Raw genomic sequence first — 12,002 nt, 5'->3', positions numbered from 1 at the left:
AGTTGGGACAGCAATTCATGTTATAATGAACCATCTAAGTGATACAGATGCACAATGGGATGTGAGAACAACCTTTGTAACCAGAAATCCATCACTTGAGAATCAAACAATTAGAAGTAAGAAACAGATCTCTAAATATTTTCAAAGAGTATATTAGGTATTTTTCTGATGTTGGGATCTGAGTAAATTTATTAAGCAAGAATTTCTTAAATAAATACAAATTCTGTTAACCATAAAATAAAAGACTAACAAAGTTTACTACATAGAAACTAAGAATTCATTTTATGAAAAGAAAGTAAAACAAGACTAAACTTTAAAAAGATTTTCCATAATTGCCAAAATGTTAATGTTTAGAGTATATAAGGAACTTCTATAAATCAATATGAAAAACACAAGCAAGGCAAGAGAAAAATGGGGAAAAGATATAGCAGCAAAAAAAAGAAAACACATGTTGAGTAAACATAAGAACAGATGCTCAACCTCATTAGTAATCGGGAAAATGTAAATTAAGCCACAGTGTGATACTATTTCACACCTACTTGATTGGAACCATCTAAGAAATATAATAATACTAATTGATTACTTTGAATTTAAAGAGACTCATATATACTTTTTGTAGAAGTGCTAAGTTAAATCTCTCTTGAAAACAATTTTAACATTGATATCCCCTTGTTCTATCAACAATAAATTAATTCCATATGAAATTTAAAGTATGTTTTTCTAATTCTGTGAAGAATGTCAATGGTAGTTTGACGGGAATAGCATTGAATCTGTAAATGACTTTGGGCAGTATGGTCATTTTCACGATACTGATTATTACTATCCATAAGGACAGAAAGTTTTTCCATTTGTTTGTGTCCTCTCTTATTTTGTTGAGCAGTGGTTTGCAGTTCTCCTTGAAGAGGTCCTTCACATCCCTTGTAAGCTGTACTCCTAGGTATTTTATTCTCTTCGTAGTGATTGTGAATGAGAGTTCATTCATGATTTGGCTCTCTGCTTGTCTGTTGTTGGTGTAAAAGAATGTTTGTGATTTTTGCACATTGATTTTGTATCCTGAGACTTTCTGAAGTTGCTTATCAGTTTAAGGAGGTTTTAGGCTGAGATGATAATGTATTCTAAAGAAAAAATCATGTTGTCTGCAGGATGATTTGACTTATTCCCTTCCCATCTGAATACTCTTTATTTCTTTCTCTTGCCTTATTGCTCTGGCCAGAACTTAAAACACTATGTTGAATATGAGTAGTGAAAGAGGGCATCCTTGTCTTGTACCAGTTTTCAAAGGGTATGCTACCAGCTTTTGTCCATTCAATAAGATATTGCCTGTGAGTTTGTCATAAATAGCTCTTATTATTTTGATATATGTTTCATCAATACCTAGTTTATTGAGAGTTTTTGACATGAAGGGATGTTGAATTTTATCAAAGGCCGTTTCTGCATCTGTTGAGATAATCATATGGTTTCTGTCTTTGGTTCTGTTTACGGGATAGATTATGTTTATTGATTTGCATATGTTGAACCAGACTTGCATCCCAAGGATGAAGCCTACTTGATTGTCATGGGTAAGTTTTTTGATGTGCTGCTGGGTTCAGTTTGCCAGTATTTGATTGAAAATTTTTGCATCAATGTTCATCAGGAATATTAGTCTGAAGTTATATTTTTGTGTGTGCGTATCTGCCAGGTTTTGGTAACAGGATGATGCTGGCTTTATAAAATGAGTTAGGGAGGAGTTTCTCCTTTTCAATTGTTTGGAATAGTTTCAGAAGGAATGGTACCAGTTCCTCCTTGTACCTCTGGTAGAATTTGGTTATGAATTCACCTGGCCCCGGGTTTTTTTTTGTTGGTAAGCTATTAATTACTGTCTCAGTTTCAGAACCTGTTATTGGTCTATTCAGGGATTCGACTTCTTCCTGGTTTAGTCTTGGAGGAATGTACATGTCCAGGAATTTATCTACTTCTTTAAGATTTTCTGGTTTACTTGCATAGAGGTGTTTATAATATTCTCTGATGGTAGTTCATATTTCTGTGAGGTCAGTGGTGATATCCCCTCCACCATTTTTTACTGTGTCTACTTGAATCTTCTCTCTTATCTTCTTTATTAGCCTAGCTAGTGGTCTATCTATTTTGTTAAATTTTTCAAAAAACCAAATCCTGGATTCATTGAATTTTTGGAGGGTTTTTCATATATGTCTCCTTCAGCTTTGCTCTGATCTTAGTTATTTCTTGCCTTCTGCTAGCTTTTGTATTAGTTTTCTCTTGCTTCTCTACCTCTTTTAATTATGATGTTAGGGTGTCGATCTGAGATCTTTCTGGCTTTCTGATGTGGACATTTAGTGCTGTAAATGACCAGTTAACACTGTTATAGCTGTGTCCCAGATATTCTGGCATGCTGTCTCTTTGTTTTCATTGATTTCAAAGAATTTCTTGATTTCTGCCTTAATTTCATTGTTTACCCAGTAGTCATTCAGGAGCAGGTTGCTCAATTTCCATCTAATTGTGTAGTTTTGGGTGAGCATCTTAATCCCAAGTTCTAATTAGATTGCACTGTGGTCTGAGAGACTGTTATGATTTCTGTTCTTTTGCATTTGCTGAGGAGTGTTTTACTTCCAATTATGTGGCTGATTTTAGATTAATTGCCATGTGGCAACGAGAAGAATGTATATTCTGTTGATTTGGAGTGGACAGTTCTGTAGATTTTGGAGTGGAGAGTTCTGTAGATGTCTATAGAGCTGAGTTCAAGTCCTGAATATCCTCGTTAATTTTCTGACTCGTTGATCTGTCTAACACTGACAGTGGGATGCTACAGTCTCCCACTATTATTGTGTGGGAGTCTAAGTCTCTTTGTATGTACCTAAGAACTTGTTTTATGAATCTGGGTGCTCCTGTATTGGGTGCACATATATTTAGAATAGTTAGCTCTTGTTGTTGAATTGTTCTCTTTATCATAATGCCCTTCTTTGTCTTTTTTGATCTTTGTTGGTTTAAAGTCTGTTTTGACAGTGACTAGGATTGCAACCCCTGCTGTTTTCTTGTTTGTTTTTTGCTTAATAAATTTTCCTCTATCCCTTTGTTCTGACCCTATGTGTGTCTTTGCACATGAAATGAGTCTCCTGAATACAACACACCAATGGCCTTGACTCTTTATCCAATTCGACAGTCTGTGTCTTTTAATTGAGGCATTTAGCCCATTTATATTTAAGGTTAGTATTGTTGTGTGAATTCGATCCTGTCATCATGATGCTCTCTGGTTATTTTACACACTAGTTGATGCAGTTTCTTCATAGTGTCATTGGTCTTTATATTTTGGTGTGTTTTTGCAGTGGCTGGTACTGGTTTTTCCTTTCCATAATTAGTGCTTCTTTCAGGGGCTGTTCCAAGTCAAGCCTGGTGGTAATGAAATCCCTCAGCTTGTTCTTGTCTGAAAAGGATTTTCTTTCTCCTTTGCTCATGAAGATTAGTTTGGATGGATATGAAATTCTGGGTTGAAAATTCTTTTCTTTAAGAATATTGAATATTGGCCCCCAATCTCTTCTGGCTTGCAGAGTTCCTGCTGAGAAGTCCACTGTTAGTCTGATGGGCTTTTCTTTGTAAATGACCTGGCTTTTCTCTCTGGCTGCCCTTAACATTTTTTCCTTCATTTCGACCTTGGAGAATCTGATGATAACGTGTCTTGGGGTTCATCTTCTCATGGGGTATCTTAGTGGTGTTCTCTGTATTTCCTGAATTTGCATATTGGCCTGTCTTGCTAGGCTGGGGAAGTTCTCCTGGATAATATCCTGAAGTGTGTTTTCCAGCTTGTTTCCATTCTCCCTGTCTTCTTCAGGTACTCCAATCAATTGTAGGTTCAGTCTTTTTATGAAGTCCCATATTTCTTGGAGGCTTTGTTCATTCATTTTTATTCTTTTTCTCTAATCTTTTTTGCATGTCTTATATTAGCAATGTGCTCTTCAAACTCTTACATCCTTTCTTCTGCTTCATCCATTCAGCTATTGATACTTGCATATGCTTCATGAAGTTCTCATGCTATGTGTTTCATCATCTTCAGGTCATTTATGTTCCTCTCTAAACTGGTTATTCTAGATAGCAGCTCCTCTAACCTTTTATCAAGGTTCTTAGCTTCCTTGCATTGGGTTAGCTCATGCTCCTTTAGCTCAGGGTAGTATTTTATTACCCATCTTGTGAAACCTACTTCTGTCTATTCGTCTATCTCACCCTCCGTCCAATTCTGTGATCTTGCTGGAGAGACATTGTGATCATTTGGAGGAGAAAAGACACTCTCGCCTTTTGGGTTTTCAGCTTTTTTTGTTGTTGATTCTTTCTCATCTTTGTGAGTTTGTCTAGTTTCGATCTTTGTGGCTGCCAACGCTTTGATGGTTTTTTTTTGGGGGGGGGGCTTTTATCTTGTCGTTGATGCTGTTATTGTTGCTTTCTGTTTGTTTGTTTTTCTTTCAATGGTCATGTCTCTCTTCTGTAGGGCTGCTGGGTTTGCTGGGGGTTCGCTTCAGGCTCTATTCACCTGGTTCACTCTCACTCCTGGAGATGTCACTCAAGGTGGCTGGAGAACAGCAAAGATGAGTGCCTGCTCCTTCTTCTGGGATCTCTGACCTCGAGGGCCACCAACCTGATGCCAGTAGGATCGCTTCTTTATAGGATGTCTGACAACCCCTGTCAGAGGGTCTTACCCAGTTGGGTGAAATGGGAAACAGGACATGTTTAACGAAGCCCCTTGACTGTCCCTTGGTGGAGGGGGTGTGCTTTGCTGGGGGGAAACCCACTCGTCTAAGCTGCCCCTATTCCTCAGAACTACTGGGAGGAAAGGCTAAGTCTCCTGGCCCACAGAGTCTGTGGCCACCCATCCCCTAATGGATCAGGCCCAGGGAAATCCGGGTTCTGTCCCTGAGCCTCTGGCTGGAGTTACAGGAGTCCTTGCATGGAAGCCCCGCCCAGTGAGGAAGAACGAGACAGGGTCAGGCCTGAAGAGGCAATCTGGCTGCAGTCTTCCACAGCTGGTGTGTTGGGCTGTGGGGGACACGTCTTAGAACCAAGCCGTCCAGCTTCCCTGGCTCCAGCAGCAGAAAATCACAACCTGGAGCTATAGAGATGAATGCCACCCTTCCCGTGCCCAGGGAGCTTAGCGTTTTAGGAAATTGTGAGTCCCAATGCTGACTGCTGCCCCTTCCCCAAGAAGCTGAAATGGCTTAGACAGCAAGTAGCTGTAGCTGTGGTGCTGGTCGCCTCTCTCCCTGGGAGCTCAGTAGGCTTAAGAATATTCCAGCTGAGAGGCTGTTGATAATCTGCATGGCTCCCTGGCGTGGGTTTGTGAGTGGGATCTTCTGCTCCATGGTTTACATAGTTCTGTGGTAAAGCATGGTTTCCCAGGCTGGGTAGCACACTCACTCACCACCTCCCTTGGCTGGGTGATGGGGGCTCCCCTGACCACGTGACTCTCAGGTGGGCTGCTACACCAATCTACAGTGTGTAGATTAATTAATAGATTGACTCTATTAATCAATCTATTAATCCTATAATACTCTTCCTTCCTCTCTGTGGATGGTGCCAGCTTCCTAGTCAGTTCTGATGAGAACCTGGATACCTTGGTTGCTGGTGAAGGATTCACATGCTTATTACGGTTCTTTTCGATGGGAGCCTCTGATTGCCGCTATTTCTAGTTGGCCATCGTTATCCCCTGCCCCTGCAATATGACACATTTAACTGTAATGATATTAGCAGATGGAGACTTAGATAATCTTGGTTACCAAGAACCCAGACATTTCAGGGATAAGGTTCAGTTTTAATCTACTAGGGAAGCCACTATTTAGTTGCTCAGAAGTGAGTTCAGCAGAAGTATTTGGTGCTTGAAAATGGAATCTAGATTCAAAGAGAATAAGAGGGATGACACATATATTTGTTATAGCCTTGGTACCAACCAAAGCAGCATTGACTCTAGATCCTCACATTCATGTTCCTTTTATTACATTTCACAGCAATTGTGAAGAGTAATGTTACTAATAAAGAAGTTAATCTAAGCATTGTAGGGGAGGAAATGTAAGGATGTCTTGGACCCCAGTCAGAGCCACTTCACTGAGCCGTTGTGCCCCTTCTCTGTTTGCTTTGATTGGTGGCTCACAGTTGTCTCTATTAGTTATGGCTCTGAGGGCAGCCAGTCATCCAGTGTCCCTCTGACTGGCACAGAGGTACAAAGGCTGGTGATGTGCCCTCAAAGATGTTCCAATATTATGGTGCCATTCATGCTCCAGTTACCCTATGAAACTGGGCCACTTCTTGTCTCTAATTAAGATCTCATTCTTTCTTAGTTGTCTAGCCAGTCAGTTTCTCTATTCCGCTTCTAAGAATGCTACCTGAAGAATTACCTTTACAAGAATTCCTCCCTTAGACTTTCCTTGCAAGGGGCCTCAATTGAGTCAATGTTCATATTCCTAAATCATCTCAGATCCCCTGTGATGCTGCATATCTGAAATTGTACATGACCTACAAAGATATGAAAGAAAACTTATCTCAATACTGCAGTATTGGGGCAAGACGTTTTGCCCTCAAAGTTTAGAAAGATTGCCCAACTGTGTTATGAGGTTTATTTCTGTCACAAAGTAGTCTTACATTAATCTGACTTTTCTTACTCTGGCTTTTATTTCTCTATGCTTTTCTTTGATTCAAGTTTGCCAGTGCCATCAAGGTATAGAAATTGCTGTTGTTTTTGTCTTGCGCTGCTTTGTTTTTATTTCTTTTCTTTGAATATGCATCTACCTTTCTAAGTGCATTCATGAGACTTTTTACCATTTTCCTAGTCCATAAGTAGTTTTATTTTAATTAGTGGAGAATTGGTGTTTATTTTCTAAAATCAACAAAGATTATCTATTAATCCTATAATAGGTTATCATTAACTTTCCATTATATCATTGCTTAATTATTTCATTTTTGTTTATATATTCCCTATCTTCTATAGCAAAACTACCTTAAAGATTGTTAAGTTATTACTCATCCAATTTTATATAGCCTCTATCTTAATCTAAACTAGTGTTTAAAACCCTTTAGTTTTCATGACAGTAATTCTGTGTTCTACGTATCTTACATTAATCATAGCTATCATATTTTTAAAAAGGTAGTTGTGGCTGGATGCAGTGGCTTACGCCTGTAATCCCAGCACTTTGGGAGGCCGAGGCGGGTGAATCCTGAGCTCAGGAGATCGAGATCATTCTGGCTAACACGGTGAAACCCCATCTCTACTAAAAATACAACAAATTAGGCAGGCATGGTGGCACCCGCCTGTAATCCCAGCTACTTGGGAGGCTGAGGCAGGAGAATCACTTGAACCCGGGAGGTGGAGGTTGCGGTGAGCTGAGATCGCACCACTGCACCCCAGCCTGGGTGACAGAGTGAGACTGTCTCAACAACAACAACAAAAAAATAAGTTATTTATAATTTTCTGATCTTATTTTATAAGGAGAGGTAAAAATAGTGTGCTTTTCTTTACCTCCTGAGTCTAGGCCAATCTAAGAAAAAGGTAGATACGCTCACATGGAACTACAATATAAGCATTGGCACTGAAAGTGGCATTAGTAAAGAACATTTAAACCTGTGGTCAAAGTGCTTGCAAACTCTCCATCTCTAGCAATGCCCGCAATACCAGTCTCAAGACCAGGATATCATACCTAGGAAAATGCACATTTTCAGGCTTGATGTATTTAGCTAGACTTGTTGTTAAACAGGGTAGAACAATAAAATGAGAACATGAATGATTCAGTAACACTTGCAACTTACAATACATTACTTCTACCCAATCAAGAAGAGTTAAGAAATGCATGCCATTCACCAACATGATGAATAGGCACAGCAAACAGGTGGAAATGTTTCTCGAGATGTAGTCCCTCCACATGCAAAGTGGAGTTTATGTAAATGTAAATCTCTTGCAGCAATCTTCCTTTATTCATTAATATTGACAAGACATTTCTAAAACTGTCTCTGAAATATTGTGTATATCATGTCTAGACATAATAATTTTAACTGTTTCTTTTTTTATAGTTTTTTTTTTTCACTGAGACGGCCCATGTTTGAATATTTTCATATATTTATCTCTGAAAGAAGTTAATTTTACAAGATTCATCATCTTGAAATATGTATTCTCTTGTTACAATTTCTGCTTACTTCTCTGGTTTATTATGAAACTTGAAAACATAAGTGGATAAACAATCTCCAATGTGCACCACCTGTGGAATTATTTCCTTCCCTAAAATACTTCTTCCCCAAAGTCAGTTTCATTGGTCAAGACTATGCATTTCCACTCTCGTTCTTCACAATATACTTCTCTGCACTGTATTTTCAGGAAATTGCAGTGTTTGGATTAATCTAGAAAGAAAAGATGCTAATAATATTAGGAGGGCTTCAAAAAGTATAACTATACTCTCCCCATTTTTCTGAAAACATTTGTTTCCTACTCTTTGTAGTGGGTGTTATTTTAAGTTATAAAATATATTGAAATTAGTCAGGCATGGTGATGTGCACCCGTAGTCCCATTCACTTGGGAGGCTGAGGCAGGAGAATCGCTTGAACCCAGGAGGTGGAGGCAGCAGTGAGTCAAGTTGGTGCCACTGCAGTCCAGACTTAGAGATCGGAGTGAAACCTTGCCTCAAAAAAGAAAAGAAAAAAGATATTAGTCATTGCAAGAATTTCATTTAAAAGTAAGCCCTTTTTATACGACCTTTTTATAGGTATTCATACGCATTTTAGTTTTTTGGTTTGTTTGTTGAGAAAGTGTCTTGCTCTGTCACTCAGGCTGGAGTACAATGGCATGATCTTGGCTCGCTGCAACCTCCGCTTCCTGGGGTTCAAGCAATTCTCCTGCCTCAGCCTCCTGACTAGCTGAGATTACAGGTGCCCGCCACCATGCCTGGCTAATTTTTTGTAGTTTTAGTAGAGATGGGGTTTCACCATTTTGGTCAGGCTGGTCTCGAACTCCTGACCTCCTGTGATCCACCTGTTTCAGCCTCTCAAAGTGCTGGGATTACAGGCGTGAGTCACTGTGCCTGGCCATTTTAAGTTGATTTTTATATTTCTGTTTAAATTATTATGTTTTTTAAATTGGAAAAGAAAATGAAACTTAAAAAAATATATATATATTTAAAGACTCTTCTATGACCACAGAGTCAAGTATAAATCCAGCACTCTGATTGAGGCAATCGAATCCAGAGATCTGATTTTAGAAAGCTATGCTTTAAAATGCTATGTTGTCGTCTTTCTTTTCTCTTGGGCTCTCTCTCATTCTTTCTCTCTCTCTTTCTAATTCTATCCTTTGCCTTCCCACTTACCAATCTATCTACATATCTTGTATCTATTCTTCTATCCATCCAATCAACTGATATATCTATCTTTTATATATGTGTACTTTTTTTTCTTGTTTCATACTCACCTGATGAAAGGGATGCAATAGTTGAGCAATATAAGTGAAATAACATTGTCGCAGACTTTTATTGAATGGATATTGTGTTGTGAGAATTACAAGAGTATGGAAAAGGCCATACACAAAATCTAGAACAGTTGCCTGTGTTTAGAAAAGAATACATTTCCTTGTAATTGTGATCATTCTAAAGCAACATTTCACACACACATACTCAAGAGCAAACTTTCACCCGTGCAATGTTTGATGTACAAGCATATAAAAGTTACCTGTATAACAAATGTTTTCATCCAAGGAGAAAGTCTACCAGCACACTTGAAATATGGTCTACACAAGTGAAATGTACAATACATACATGTTAGTTGAATTAGCACTCATAGAAAGCATATATACTACAAATTAGAGTAAATGAAATAAATGTCATACAGCAAGTAACGTCAAATACATTGGTCTGAATGATTTCGATATGTCTGGTTCAACTTTGTTTACTTGTGTTGGTTTTAACTATAAATCCCAAAATAAATTTGCCTATTACTCACTGATTTGATGGAAATTGTAAATTGCTTATTTAAGGACATTAAAAATTCTCTTTAGCAGTACTCCCTCTTTATTTTTTACTGTAAAGTTGTGTTAATTTCAGAGAAGTTAACATTACCAACGAAACAACTATTTTAATTAATATAAGGTAAACATTACTATAGATAAGCTGTATATCTATATATGTGGTCGTATAATGTGTGTTGTTATGCACATACAGATGTGTATATATTTATATATTATATATATATGATGCTAACTCTAGCCTTATAAACCTTTTTACATTTCAAACAAAAATCATAAGGTATACTTGATGTAACTTGACATTTTATTTCAGAAAAAAATTATAAAAAGAAAAGAAATCCCTAAAAGAGAAGGAATACCAAGAAAGACTCAACTGCTGAAGTAGGTCAAGGGCAATTAAATTGCCTGCTTAATATGCCTGCTCACAATTCGATGATTTCTGTAAATTATATTTTTACAAAGTCCCTTTGAAAATATTGTTCTTTTGCTTTGATAAGCTTTTAAGACACATTCACACACGTCTTATTACCTGTCAGCCATTTTCCTTCATTATAAATGTCATTTTGTTAGGGTCTTGATTTAATTATAGGCTCTTATTTGCTAGGACAACTGACCAACTGAAGAATCCCTGCTGCTTTATTCAATAGAAGTAGCTCCTGGAGTTTTGGCTTTAATTCACTCCATTTTCCCTAGTTCATAAAGTGTGAAAATTTATATTTTATTCAGTATTTTTCTTGGCTCTCTGATTGAATCAGTTTCCAAGGAATGAGACATATGTGTGAGTTATATCTCCTTTACAAATATTCTTTCTTGCAAGGAATTACTTTTTAATTGCCAATATGGAGATTGTCAAGGCTAAGTACTCATGTATGCCTATTGTGAAAATCTGTTTTATTGAATGGCCTTAAATCTTAATGTTTCTTGTTATAAAAATCCATAAGGAAAGAATATTGCAAAAGATTTTTAAAATTTTTTAAATGTGTATATTTGTAAGGTTAATTTAATTAATTGTTGTCAGTAAAATAATCTTGACACCTAAAGGACTTTTTAATAAACTTGTTGACAGAGTTGTTTCTTCTGCTATGCAGCCTGTCTTCTGCACCGTATTGATTTTAAGGTCCTTAGGTGTGGGAATTTGTTTTGGACAATATTGGATAGAAGGCCCTTGAAGAGTATAATAGGGGTGTGTGGTGGGGGAAAATTAGTATTTCACTTTTCTTAATAACCATTGTTGGACCATGTACCCAAGCACTACAACAATGGTTCTGCATCCACAGCCCACAATGGGATTCAACCTATGAACTTTGTAGGGGAACAAAAAAAGTTAAATCTTTATGTTCACTAATGTATCTAACTGAAATTTAGTACATCTTAGACAGACGTAAACAATACAAAGTAGTATTAGAGTGACTGGCCTATCTTGTCACCAATTAAAATTTTGTATATTTTCATATCACATTACCTTGCTGCAGATATATTGAAATATGTTGACTGGAGAAGAATTCTCTGGGTGACCTTAGACCAACCCATTTCTCCCCATTTTCTCACTTACTCAAGAACGATTGTAGCATGTGCTGTGAATGCAATGTCCTGAGATAAGAAAGAACTGTCTGGAACAGCCTGGTCTCTTTCCCAGTCCTTCCCTAGAAACAGAATGTCCTTCAATGCCTTAACTCAGTGATCCATGGAACTCTGGGGTTATAAAACCCATTATGTGCTGGTTTCCAAGGTCTCTCAGCCATGGTACAATTAAGGTATGCACAGATAAGATTCTACCCACCCTGGGCAGCTTTCCTGAGCCATGGCAGGCTAGCTTACAAGCAATACTAGGCTTCTGTTGTCTCTTTCTGTCTATTTATAAGTAATACATCTACTTCCTATAACTCATGATGTATAGGTGTTCTATCACATCAAACGAAAGCAAGTTGGGAACCAGTGCAGAGTGAACCTGCTTCACATTTACAAGCAAAACTACCACGATATTTTGCTACTTATGAGTCCAGCCTTAAGATTTAATCATTTGATGTATCAATAT

At 37.7% G+C, this 12,002-nt stretch overlaps 1 long non-coding RNA gene across 1 annotated transcript; it reads right to left on the bottom strand.

Moving 5' to 3' along the window:
* Positions 1-7,636: 7,636 nt before the first annotated feature.
* LOC126951014 (uncharacterized) lies at positions 7,637-11,614 on the bottom strand. Its single transcript, XR_007724336.1, has 3 exons — positions 11,430-11,614; positions 9,676-9,733; positions 7,637-8,637 (listed from the first exon to the last, which is right to left on the bottom strand). It is a non-coding gene; the product is annotated as an uncharacterized LOC126951014 (long non-coding RNA).
* Between the last annotated feature and the right edge of the window lie 388 nt (positions 11,615-12,002).

The sequence above is a fragment of the Macaca thibetana genome, chromosome 3 (genome assembly GCF_024542745.1).
Source record: "Macaca thibetana thibetana isolate TM-01 chromosome 3, ASM2454274v1, whole genome shotgun sequence".
Taxonomy (NCBI): domain Eukaryota; kingdom Metazoa; phylum Chordata; class Mammalia; order Primates; family Cercopithecidae; genus Macaca; species Macaca thibetana.
This window is presented reverse-complemented; position numbering and strand designations above follow the sequence as displayed.